Here is a 13,233-nt window from a genome sequence, read left to right as displayed (position 1 = left end):
TCTTAAGAAAAAGCAGCTACAAAAAGTTAAACCTGATTCTAAGCTAATGTGAAAAATGCTAAATTAGCTGAATGAAGGCAAAACATGCTGAATAACAGAACAATGGTAATCTGCAATCAAAATGATAAATGTTTTACTTTTGTTTTAAGAGCTTAATTAGTGTTCAACACATCTTTTTGCATTTTTCTTCATGTGCTAGCTTAAATTTATTCACAAATGTAATATTAAAATTAGTACATTGAGTTGTATCAGTGATGGTTACAGACTAAACATTCATGTTTTTCATTACAAGATAAAACTATGACCAGACAGTCTTCCAGCTGTAGCATTACAGAGCATCTCACTTATGTTTCCCTCATTATATCTCCATGTAAATCAACAGAGACAAGCCTCCCCTTCAAAATGTTTATGCCCTCCAGTTTCCACCACATGTGCTGCTTTGGTTAATCATTTTTTTCTGCAAAAGAGAGGATTTATGTGAAAAAAGAAGACATATTGCATTTGACAAGCACTTTTCCAAGAGAGTATGTTAAAGGATGTGAGTTGCTTAGTACAGGCAACCTTTAAGAGAGTATTTTTTTTTCTACTTCTATTGGAAGAGCAATAAATATCTCTGCAACGAGACCTTCTTATGGTTACAAAGCTTACCTGCAACTGAGCTGGATAATTAGCAAGTCCTGAAGATGATGTATGACTTTCATTACCCTTTGGGACAGGGCAAACTAAATGAGGACACAGCTAATTGCCGTGCAAAGCAGTCTAGCATGGGGAGAAATGCAGACCTTGCCTCTCCTTCTCTTTTTGCTCTGTCTTCTCTACTTAAAAAGGGAGGATTTGGGGCTCTGATTTTCCTTTCCACCCCACCTCGCTGGCCTCAGGAGTTTACTGACTCTCCATAAATCAGGGTCTGCTTAAAGGTGAAACTGCACTGAGTCATCAACATGCAGTCGGCTAAGCGACAGCATCCATCCAGACAATATTACACTTTCAACAGAGTCATTTTTCTGCTACGCTTTTCCTTCTTCTTGCACATTAACTTTTTTCCTCACAATACACACGCCTTGTGCCACATCTTGAAACTCTTTGAGATCCAAACTTTTCCAAAAACAAATGTCGCCCCAACCTTCCTTTCTGCCAGGCTTTGAGGAAAGGAAAGGCCATAAGCTGGAAGCGTTTCCAGAAGCTCACGTCTCAGGAGTAAAAATTGGGAATGGGGTTAAGTATGTTGGGATCCATTACAAGACAAGACCCCAATCTCTTTCTGACAGGCCAGAAGCAAAACACTTATTCATTATGGGATTCCCAGAGATCTCTGCAGTGACTGACAGAGCAAAGTTCTGACCTCAGTTTGGTGGCTTAGATTACTGTAAATTCAGGAAAATATTAGTTATTTTAGCCACTCCCTTGGAAAGTGTGATGACTAAATTGTGTTTTTGTACACTTTTCTCTCCATGATCACAAGCAGCTGTAAACTAATACTGCTATTACTAATAGATGCTATTTTTCTGTTTTTTTATTTTAAATGGTGAAATAAATCTGAAATTCTATTGAAAAGAAGTCCATTATGACTTCATAGAACTCATAACAAAAAAGGACATATATTTTTTTTGTTTTTGTTCTGCAGCAACACTGTTGAAAAAACAACATTTTTGGGATATTGTGTCTTTTTTTAGGAAATCATATCAGAGTCATGGAAAACGACACAGTAGAGGAGCTGGAACATATCCGTTGCACAGGGGGCAGAAGGCATTGTAAGCTCGGCAAATTAGATTTTATTTATTTGCAATTTAAATTTTGTGGTGCTTAAAGGAGCTTTCTTAATATTTGTCAATGATGATAGTAATACTAAAGATCAACAACTAGATCTTTTTATACGCAACAGTGGTTATGGGTGCTGATAGCCGGTGATGATGATGGTGATATTTTATTTCAGAAAAAAATCTTTAAAAGAAAAAATAGGACAAGATTTTAAAAAAATAAATATTTGAAATTTCAGCAGATAATTTTTCCCCTCAAACCAAATTTATTAGCACACCCAGTTCACCCACTAGCTATTATAGTCCTTTTTTAATAAGTATACATTCAGCTTTAGATACCCATACACACATATAGATAAATACACACATGGAAACATCAAACACTCATTTGTCATGTATAAACACTCATTTGGTCCAATTTAAATCTTATTTTCAAACACACCCAAGTTCATCAAGTGCATTAAAATAATAAAAGTGTGACATCCTGACTAGGAAAATTAGCAAAGATTCAATGAGTAGCTTGTGCACGTAACAAAATGAAAGTATTTTGACTGTCATGGCTTTATACAAATAGTTTAACTTAAGTTGAATACATTTTCGTCTTTTACAGTAACAGCTTTCAGTGCGACCTTACATAGTATTCTGTGAGTTCACATCATTCCAACATGCCCCAATAAGTGCAGAAGTATGTCTAATACACATCTTCACTTTACTTTCCGCTTTACTCTCATTGAAAGTAATTTTCTTCACTTTACATCCTAATGGGGGTCAATTGGCATGGAACAGTCGTTGCCCTTTACAACAGTGATGCCAAAGACTAATAAAATGCTATGAAGCCGCTCTACCATTAACCTATTTTTTTTTCCAGTGATACACTTAATTTATTTCAGTTCAGTCAGCATTGTGGAGCTTATTAATTTTCTCCCTTTGCGCAATGAGCAAAGTCTTCTTGAAGCCTTTTTTCTTCTTCCTGCTAATGAAGCGATTGTTTCCTCCGCCACGTGTCAGCTCGCAGAGCGTCACTAACCTCCGACAAACACGGAAAGCCTTTTTAGCTGTCAAGATGGGTTTTGTTTGTTCCAGTCAGTCGCGTGGATCTGAGACTTGAAAGGTAACAGCACGGTTTAGATCCAGATAAATCTAACACGGTCCGATGATGTGAGGTTATGCCCTTTTACGAACATAACCACAAAAGGTGTTTGCTGTAACTTTTACCTAAATTCTTTAAAAAAATACAAGGCTTGAGTGAAAAGTTAATTAATCCTAGGAGCCCATCTATTTTAGGCTCCATGACATTTAAGGCTTCATCAAATGAATAAAAATACCTGATTTGCTTTGTTGCTTTGCAAAAAAAAGCTTGCACAAACAAGTTTCCTTTTTTAATTTGTTTCATCTCATCTTTAGATTCCTCCTCGTCTTTGCCCTCACAAATCACTTTTTTTTTGTCAGTCCTCATTGGATCTAGATGTTTTTCCTCATACTGACAGCAGGTGAACTCCACTGTTGGTTGAATTCCTGGTTTCCTCTGTGGAACTGTTCGCTGAACACAGCAGGAAGGGAGGAGGGGTGGGGGGCCACAGCGTTGCCTCTTGTTTATCTCAAGGTGAGAATTGTTTTTGTTCTCACCATTCTCACAACATCTCTCCCTCCTCAGCCTGCTGCTCAGAGGTGCACATCCAGCGTGAAGAGGAGATGCTCAGACATCTCGGTCTCTCCTTTCCTCTTTGTTTTTTTTTTTTTTTTCTTTAAATGAGTGGTATTTTATTTGGCAGCATGGAATGCAAGCTTTTAATATTCTATCAGTTTGCCAAAGAATCACCACATGATAGGTCCAATAATGGGCTAACTTGAACACTGTTTATTATGTACACTTTGTTACACACTGAGGATCATTTAAGCATCATTTTTTTATCTAATATAGTGTCAGTTTGGGCTTAGCAATTCATTTTAATAATTATTAAATTCATACAATAATGTGAGGTTGCTGATATGATTCATAATCGAAATTGTTTCATTTTGAACGTTCTTTGACTTAGAGTCTACCCAGAATATCTTTATTTAAAAATTCAACCAGTGTGAGTCAGAGATAAATATACCTGTGCAATAACAGTACACGTGTGCAGAATATTCACTTGTATATTGAATGTGTGTTACAAATAAACAAGAATTAATGTCAAATCCATTCACATTTTAGCTTCACAAAGTTTAATTTTATTTTTCAAATCAAAATAATAATAATAAGGGGACACTATTAGAATATTCTACAACACTGTGTGGTCACGTCTTTCCAAAATTCAACGTGTTTCCACACATTGGACTGTAATAAATGATGGCTTGATGATTTTTTGCTGCCATCACGTGTGTTGTCCACTGTCATGACACTTGGTTGTTTTTGCATTATAGTTGCATAAACATACCAAGTCTCACTCAAAGTGGTATTTTCCAATATAGATGTAATTGATTAAGCTAATTTTGAAACAATTTTTAATGATGTAGGTCAATTTGTTTCAGTCGACAACTTCCCTAAGACAACTTGATCTGGTTGGATCGTAAGAATAGACATGTCACTTGTTCTTTGACAGATCGGAACTCCTAAACTATGGAGAGAATATAGTAGCATCTGATTTGTGAGTGTGTAATACTTGATTTGTAACACAAACAATACATTTGGTGCACCTCCAATTAAATTCATGTACAAAAAATATGAAATACAAAATACAATTTACACACATACTACTAAAAATGACACCAGCTTGAAAATAACACAAATTGCCTGTTACACACAAATCTGATGTGAGACTCTTTTCACGTCAACAAGATTTTTACAGAGTTTTCGCATTTGAACTTATATTGTGAATAATGTCTGGTGAAAATTTGACATTTCCCACTTTCTTTAACAGATATGCCCACTAATTAATATCAATCAGCCCTATATGTCCCACTCTGCTTTCTGTGGAGAAGGACCTGGCACTGCCTGCTTGTCCCAGAGGGCCGATCAGCTCATTGGTCCCACACCGCACCACCACCTTTCCCTTATACACCAAGTATACGCCAAACTTTGCACAATATGCAACACCTTATTGTGCTATCTCATTGGGTCCAGATGACCCCAGCCTTACGTTGACATGTGTTATTCATCCCATGAGAAATGTGGATGAAGGTGGACAGCGTTTCATGTCTGCCACAGACACCAGTGAAAATCAAAAATCATTGCAAAAAAAAGTTTAGGGTGCTGATTGTGGGGTCCAGATGACCCCACTCCCAACGTCAACATACCTAGGATAGCACAAGGGTTAGCATAAAGTGTTGCAAAATGGTGCAAAGCCACTTTTCTCTGCGACAGAATCAATTGATCTACATTGATGGCGCACATCACTACTATAAAGTGTTGAATATCAGTGCAAGACTATTATTTTCCTCCTTCAGAATCTGCTAGAATTATGTTAATAGCATCAACAGTTGAAGAGAATGGACTAAATTCTCTGGTGAAAGGGTTAAAAAGTGTTCAGAAGGTAAAACTCTAACTACAGTGGCAAGCAACATGATTCCTTTTACAGAACTTTTTTAAAATTCAGATTTTAACGGAATCCCAAATTGAAACCATATGGTGGTTTAATATAAACCCTAACGTTGATTGAGAAAGCTTCCTGCTGCTCAGGTGTTTAGCTGCTTGTTCTGATCAGTTGTTAATATTATGTTCCCCCCTGACCACACTTTAAACAGTCTAAGACCCATTTAAACATTTTCCTCTCAACATTTCCATGACAAAGTGTTTCTCAGCTGAAGTAAAAGAAACATATTGTTGCTGGCAAAAAGAAACAAATGAATTATATTTAGGAAGCACTGGAACCCAGCCGGTGCTGTTATGTAATGAAGCAAAACTGAAATAGTATCTGCATTTTGCCCAAACTTTGTTTATATATTCCATAAACTCTGGGTCTGCAGCACAAATAAAAATGGTGGAGTTTTGAATGAAAACTGACAAGGCCCAATACATCACACTAAATCATGAATCGATAACAAATGTGTTCTAAATTATGAATAATGACCAGGTAGTCATAACCTAACACTAGCGCAACTCAGCAGGCCATTCATTACATGGCAGCACAAAATAAACACGCGGTTCTTTCAAGGCACCAGTAGGTTTTTCCTGGAAAACAAAGAAGTCCATCTGCTCTGGATAATTTTTAATTTCCCTTTCTGTCCTGTCTGCATTAGATATTCTAAAGAGACAGGCTGAAATTTCTTTCATTTAACTTCTTCCATATGCAGCTATAATTACCTCTCTCTGCACTGGGTTTCTCTCAGCACAAAACACCCCCAACCTGTACATTCAACAAACGTTATGCTTGATTCTGTGTGAGAGTCATTCGCTCTGGTGGATTCAGCTCTAGGTTTTGGTTAGACGTTTTCTGGCTCTGGCCTGAAACACCTGCAGGTCATCTCCTCTCTCTTTCCAGACTGATCTATTAGCTGGCTAAATGACTGAGCAGATGTTCGCAGACCAACAAGGGAGTCCATTTCTGCTCTCATAGCTACTTTAGAAATGATGTCAGGAGATTTTTGCTCAAAGTGGTGGCTCGCAACAAATTTGAGTCAATTTGTCTCCAAATCTAATCAAACAAACAATCCCCCCATGTGTCATCAGTGCTAACTGTATTTAAAATGACTTCTCGTTTTTCCAAAGATCGGGTCAGATTTGCACCTGAAAGTAGATTCTTTTGATTATTTAGTCTCCACTGGGAGCCAAACAGCTGCATTTTTTCTCTTTTTTTAACATAGTAATGTTTCCAGGATGTAATCATTTCTCACATTGTACTTTTGGATTTATAACCTAACAAAGTAGTCTTAAAGCACTTTCAGAAGTACATTTTTTGCTGTTTTGCTCATACAACAAACTGTTACTACAATGGTTACTGTTACTGGCAAATTAACCATTAACAGCTATTTCTCAGTCATTGTATTTGCCAGGCTGATCATTCTTGCTCTGGCGTATTGTTTTGAATCAGGGTCTTTTTTTTTCATCCAAGATGACATTTGGCTCAAAATTAAATGGCTGGGTAGCTCCATTATTGATAGCCATTTTTGCTGCTTTGTTAATGTTAGGTTGGAGTTGTGAGGGGCTGTAAGCTAGCTTGAGAAAGTGTAAACAAAGGGATCATAGGAAATGAAGGAAGGCTCACTCAGAGCCACTGATTCTGAGCACAACTCAGAGATGAATTTCTGATGAACACTGCAAAGACTATCCTTAAGAAAACTACAGCTATTTTTTTTTATTTTAGCTCAAAGCAGCAAAATCATAATTAAAAGACCACTGGGAACGCTTTTACAATAAATCAAACTATGATTGGAGTGGGACTTTTAATCTTTCAAATTAAGTGAACTATCTGGACAGGAGTCCTTTGAGAAGATACCCTCGCTGCTTAAAACTAACCAACAAGTTAAGTCTCCCATTCAACACAGATGATAGCAGCATTCATTTTGGTGCATCTGCTTGGCCGTTGCAACCTTTGAATCCCCAAATATGTGAACCACGATCAGGCTGGCTGTTGGGTGATTGAATGTTCACACAGTCATTTCCTTCACACTTCGGCCTCATTCTCAATTGACCCTCAGGTCATCTGAGCCCAAAATAGGCCCGAGTATCTCGTTTAACACTCATGTTGTGACAGGTTGGACAACAGGACGTGGCAGCTAATGAATGCCTTTGCCACAAAGCGTCTTCATTAACCTACTGGACAATGCACAGACCAGAAACCGTAGAGGATAGAAGAGATCGCAGAGGTCACAGTGGGCTTTAAGAATGTATCTCTACAGTTGCTTTGTCGTTGAGCCTGCTGCTTAGGGTCGATTCAGTCAATTGTAGAACTGTGAATTTGGACTTTTTGGTGGAGAAGAGCACCCTTACAACACAGTATAAGTGCTTATCAACCAAAATAAGCTGATTTTGTCACCAAAAAGTGGCTATGCGATGCTTTATATTAGTAATGTGTCACATAAACAGTCGAAGAGTACCAGGATGTCAAAGAGCGAGTGTTATTTAGGTGCCACCAGCAACATCTCCGGTGTTAAAGGGTTAAAGGCCAAGCGAGGCATGTTTTTACTGGCATTCTTAAAGTTGTTACCCACGAGAATGCCGCTCTAAACAGAAGAGTGAACACACTGATACATTTACTGTAAGGAGGTGTTGTTAAACGTACACATGCCCCTAAAGTCAGTATAATTCAGAGCATGCATCTTTACGACTGTTTTTATACAGGACCACACATTTTACTGAGTCCTAAAAATATACAATCACAAGATTGTGCAAAGACCAGGTTGTGCTATTACCATAAAATCAGAAATTGGATGAGAAATCTGTTCAAATGTTATTTTTTTGCTCTCACGGTAAATCACACGCAGTTCTAAATGGTGTTATGACATCCTTGCTTATCTAATTAACACGCCTTAAAGATTTTATGAGATCAGCAGTTCAGAGTATGTTAGGGGAAGGCTGAGAGCGGTATATGTAAAACTAAAAGATTGCAATAAAGAAGTTCCCTGCACTTTGGAGAATTTACTGGCACAGCAAGAGGATAAAAAATCACTAAAGGGTACACGTCCGACCATGGGCTTGACACTTTAACGGTCATGTGAAACCCAAGAAAGGCCAAGCTGGTTTGCTTTCAAGCTGTTTATAAACTGAACCAACATGTTCCAGCACACTGGAATCACAAATTCACAGCTGACTTTAATAATTTGTCGAGTGAGCACTGAAAAATAACAGTGTTTATTTGTTATCTGAGGCCGGGATTCCCAACCCTGATCCTCAAGTACTCCTGCCTTGCATGTCTTACCTTTGACTGTCGGAATTTTGACATTTCTGAACAGAGAAAATAGAGCTTGAAATGGGATTGGTGTGTTAAGGGAAGTTTTTTGCACACGGTAAAGTGGGAATTAATCATGGAAACAACTCTAAATACTGAAATGTTACCCTTAACTTTATTATTACTGTCATTATTTATTATAAATAATTTAATTTAATAAAAATTATCCTTACTACAGTTGTCATATGGTGTTCACCATTGACTGATGCCACCTGATATTAGTGCACATTTGCCTCCTACAGTTAGGAGACGCTTGGTGCAAAAATGTGCAAATATCATGTCTATGTCTATATCTGTTCAGCTTTATTCCAAAATACGAAAGACTTGGTATCACTTGGCACTTGACACTTCCAACTTGGCACAAACTGGAATTATTAATTTCTCCTCAATCATCAATTTCCAAATGGTTGGCACTTTTGTGAAATGAAAGAGAAGTGATCCATATGTATGCCATGGTTACAACTGCCACTGTGAGATGGGGAGGCATCATCAGAAACTTCAAGATTTCATGCTGCCACCTGATTTTTTTTTATTTGTTGGCATGGTCATGAATGTAGATCAGGGACGAGTAAACTACAAATACAAATACATAGACCTTTCTTTAGATACCAAAGGTTATTGTGCATTCATGTGGTGGTGGAAAATTTGTTGTTTTTCAGATCTTTATGTGTGCAGTCAATTACAACTCCACATGAATGCAGCATTTCTCTAAATTTGCATTTTTCCCTGAAGGACATCAACCCATTGGTGCAACTGGCGCTAAAGAAAGAAAAAAAGCCTCAGCTTTTAAATAAAAATCAAAATGCTCTGTTTTAAAACTTTATGTAATTTTAAATCAACATTAAAACAAGTTTTTGTCCAGATTCCATGCTATTCCAAATTTTAGAACCCATTGTAGCACACTAGTCAAAAAGTTAGCCCACCCGTGATGTAGATAGCGTCATCCGCCTGTCATTGGACTGCCACCGTGCAACCTTAAAATGTGCCCGGGCAGCTCCTGACCAGTGTCAACTTTTAAAGAAAAGTCGTCATAAAATTTTAACTTTTCTTTAAAACCTCCCCATCCACCCATATGGCATGTGAAAATGCAACTACCACCTCCTGATTACAAATTCCACTTTGCAGCCACCTGCCAAATTAGCTGAAAAACTTGCATTTAGGTTTCTGTGTGATCATAGTCTAAATACGAGTCCCTGATTGGTCAAAGTTCAACTTGGTTTAACTTTTATGCAATGGATGTACATTTTGTACATAGAGCCCAAAAACAACCGCAGAAACGTGTGTAGCTACGAGTGAATTTTGAACATGGAAGCCCAAAAACACACATTTACGAACCTTTACATAGACTTTTTATTGGAAGTTTTCACGAGGGCGATGTGAACGTAAGACAGTAGTTTTTTTTTTTTTACAAAGAAGATCATTATGCGAGTTGAACAACACATAAAATCTGCTGTGTAACATCCGATTCCCAACATAAGACTATAACAGTTCATTTCTATCTACAATCTCTACTCTGTTTCACATACAGCCCAAAGGAATACTGTTGGAAAAGAAGACAAAAGAATATCTATCAATTTTGTCATCATTCTGGCTTTGATGTATATCGCTGATGTTTAATTACTGCTCTTAGCCAAGTTCCCCAAATTGTTTTATAATCTAAAGTATCAGTTAAAATAGCACTTAGTAAGCACCAGTTGACGTGAGACTTGAGAGATGGCAGAGGGGCATGGTCTTTCCTCAGGGCTCCAGTTTCAGAGCTGCATGATTGAGGCTGCCAACCTGACAGGCCCACCTGCCCAGTGGCCACAGCCAGCTGGCCTAGACAATGATTAACTGCAAGCATAAATTCACTCAGCAGGCTCTCAGACACATTTGTGCATTCACTCACACGTAGGGGTGTTACATGACGCTGAAAGCTGTTACAGAGCGGGGGCCCAGACCAGGGCAGGAATGACATCTAGACATGTTTGGAAGGACTGCACTCCACAGTTATCATTTTTCAAAAAAAACGCTGGGTTTTCTCTTGTCAATAGAAGCATGATTCCTGAGATCAATGAAGCCGAGTTATGCACTGTGGTGTGTGGGGGCTTACACCCAAACCTGTATCCCATATCTGCTTTGAGCTTTCACCCCCTGCTTCCTCCATAAAAAGAAAATGACATCATAAAGGGTAAACTAGACTTGATATTAGACTCGCTAGCTGTAATCCCTCAGAGCTTTTTGATACCTTTGATTTTCATTTTTCAAGGGCAGGGTAGAATTAATCTTTTGGTGGGGTGTAAAATCCAGCTCTGGGAAAGGGCTAAAGATTTTTTTCTTCAAAAACCTGTGAGCTCTTCTTAGTTTTTTTTTTTTTTTCATTTGGGAGGGGCAAGGTCTCGGACCAGCAAATATTTATGTTACCAAATGTACTCTACCACGATGCTTGGTGTCCTTGGAAAGGCTTTTATTTGGGATAAGTCAGCAAGCAATCTAATAATTTCAAGGACAGCAATGCACCTCTTTTTCATCATACTAAAGCAGAACGTGGTCATTTTAAATTCCATAATAATCTGACACATTTTTCACCCTTTTCTATGACAGCATGTCGATTTAGATAACATTAAGGCTTTTTGGGATTTGTAGCAACACTGGCCTTCTAAACACGCAGCAACGTCTCCCTTATTACCAATTCATGCATTTCAGTCTATATAATGTCTTCAACAAATTCACAAAAAAGTTACCAAAATTAACAAAAATAAAACAAAAAAATAAAATTAAGTTTCAGACACTTCCCTATGAGTAATTGTTGTTAGCCAGACACAAGATTGACCAAAATCAAACTGTCATCTGGCAGTTCTACAATACTGTTCTGCATCAGATCAGTCTAAGTATTTTAAATATTCATTCAAGGACCTATATCGTGCTATTCTAATGGTGTTTTCAAAAACAGACACAATTCCCCGTGTCAGAGCCATCAAGTTTCAATGCTAAGTCAATGAAAAAACGTGATCTGAGGTCTTGCGGCATAATTTGAGCGTCAGCTGTGGTGAAAATCTGGAAAATTCCAATATGGCCGCTCAGAGTGCTGATTTTCATCTTGAACTTCCATCCATTTTCTTAACCTGCTGGGGCAGCGGGATTGCCGGACACTGTCCCGGTTAGTGTTGAGCAAAGGCGGGATACACCCTGAACAAGTCACCAGCCTGTCACAGAGCCCATGAAGATGGATTGGCAGATGGATCGGCAGTGAAAAAAGTGTGTGTTAGACTGTTCCTGGAAGGGGCTGTTCCTCCACGTTCATACATCTGAAGGTGAGGACCCAGTCCTTTTTTGTGGATTGGGAGGGGCTTGTGCTCAGAGAGCAGGTTTTTAGGATGAATGCTCAGAAATGCGTAAATGAGAGGAATTAACATTATAATGCACTTAAAAGCTCAAACAAGTTTTTTTTACATGATATAGGTCCTTAAATATGTTCCCATTTTATCACCTCTAATACAGAAAGGCTCTGCTCAATTTAGATTATTTGTAATGCTCAACAATTGCCAGAGGTGGGTGTCAACACTATCGCCAGCATTTCTTGATGTCTTTAAAAGACAGATTGTATTGATCAGTTTCCAAAGATCTCTTGAGCTTTAATTTCGTATCTCACCTCATTCATCTCGACTTAACATTTTCATGCAGTGCACCTTCATTATAGGGAGTTGACAAGCCTGTAATAAATAGTATTCCAGTCCCATCACGGTCCTGCTGATACATACTGTATGAAGGAAATAAATCTTTGGGCTAGTGTGTGTAGCTATGACTGTTATCCCATTATTCCCCATCTAATGATCTACTAGAACCACTATGGGTGATGTAAAGCCATACATCAAAGTGGTAATAAAACAAAGCGCTTCACAAGTCTTTTAATTTCAAAGTGCAAACCTGCATTTGGAAGGAGGAAGCTGTGGCCCCACACACACATTCTCACCCTTTATTTTAAGGCAGCCATTTATTAGTTTTGTACGTATCGATATGGAAACTCAGCATGAAAAGAATAGTTGGGATTCAGGGAAGGGCACTTGGACAAATAGGCTGTTTTTTATCCCCTACACCACAGGCCACACCATTGCTCCTACTCCAATTAATTTCTACACCCCATTCATATTACTCTTCGGTGTAAGTGCAACGTTTTCTAATTGTATTCATCACCGAATGCCTCACTTAAGTTCCCTTAGTATATTTATTATCACCCTAACTGGGTCTAAATTATTAAACCTTAATGATGTGGGCTCTGAAAATATGTTGTCCTTTATTTTCACCATAGAGAATCAATGTTATACATTAGCAGTATAAATTAAGTAATACTTTACCTAGGCATGTTGCCGCCTTCAGTATTCCTTTTTACCAAAACATATAGTCACAGTCCAATGGCTTGAGGGTGCCTCTGGGGAGGGGAAGATATAGTTCATTCTAATGAAAGAGCTAGGTGCTGCTAATGGTTTAACTGATACATTTGTGCAGGAGCAGCAGAGGAAAAAAGAAAAAAATCATGTGAGAGATCCGGCAAAAACAAGATAATTCACACTCCTGTGGGGATATGATGTCATTGAAATCAGAGTGTATGGTCAGCCTGCCGGGATGTCTCG

Source organism: Oryzias melastigma, linkage group LG15 (genome assembly GCF_002922805.2).
Source record: "Oryzias melastigma strain HK-1 linkage group LG15, ASM292280v2, whole genome shotgun sequence".
NCBI lineage: Eukaryota > Metazoa > Chordata > Actinopteri > Beloniformes > Adrianichthyidae > Oryzias > Oryzias melastigma.
The sequence above is the reverse complement of the archived record's forward strand: the minus strand, read 5'-3'. Positions refer to the sequence as shown.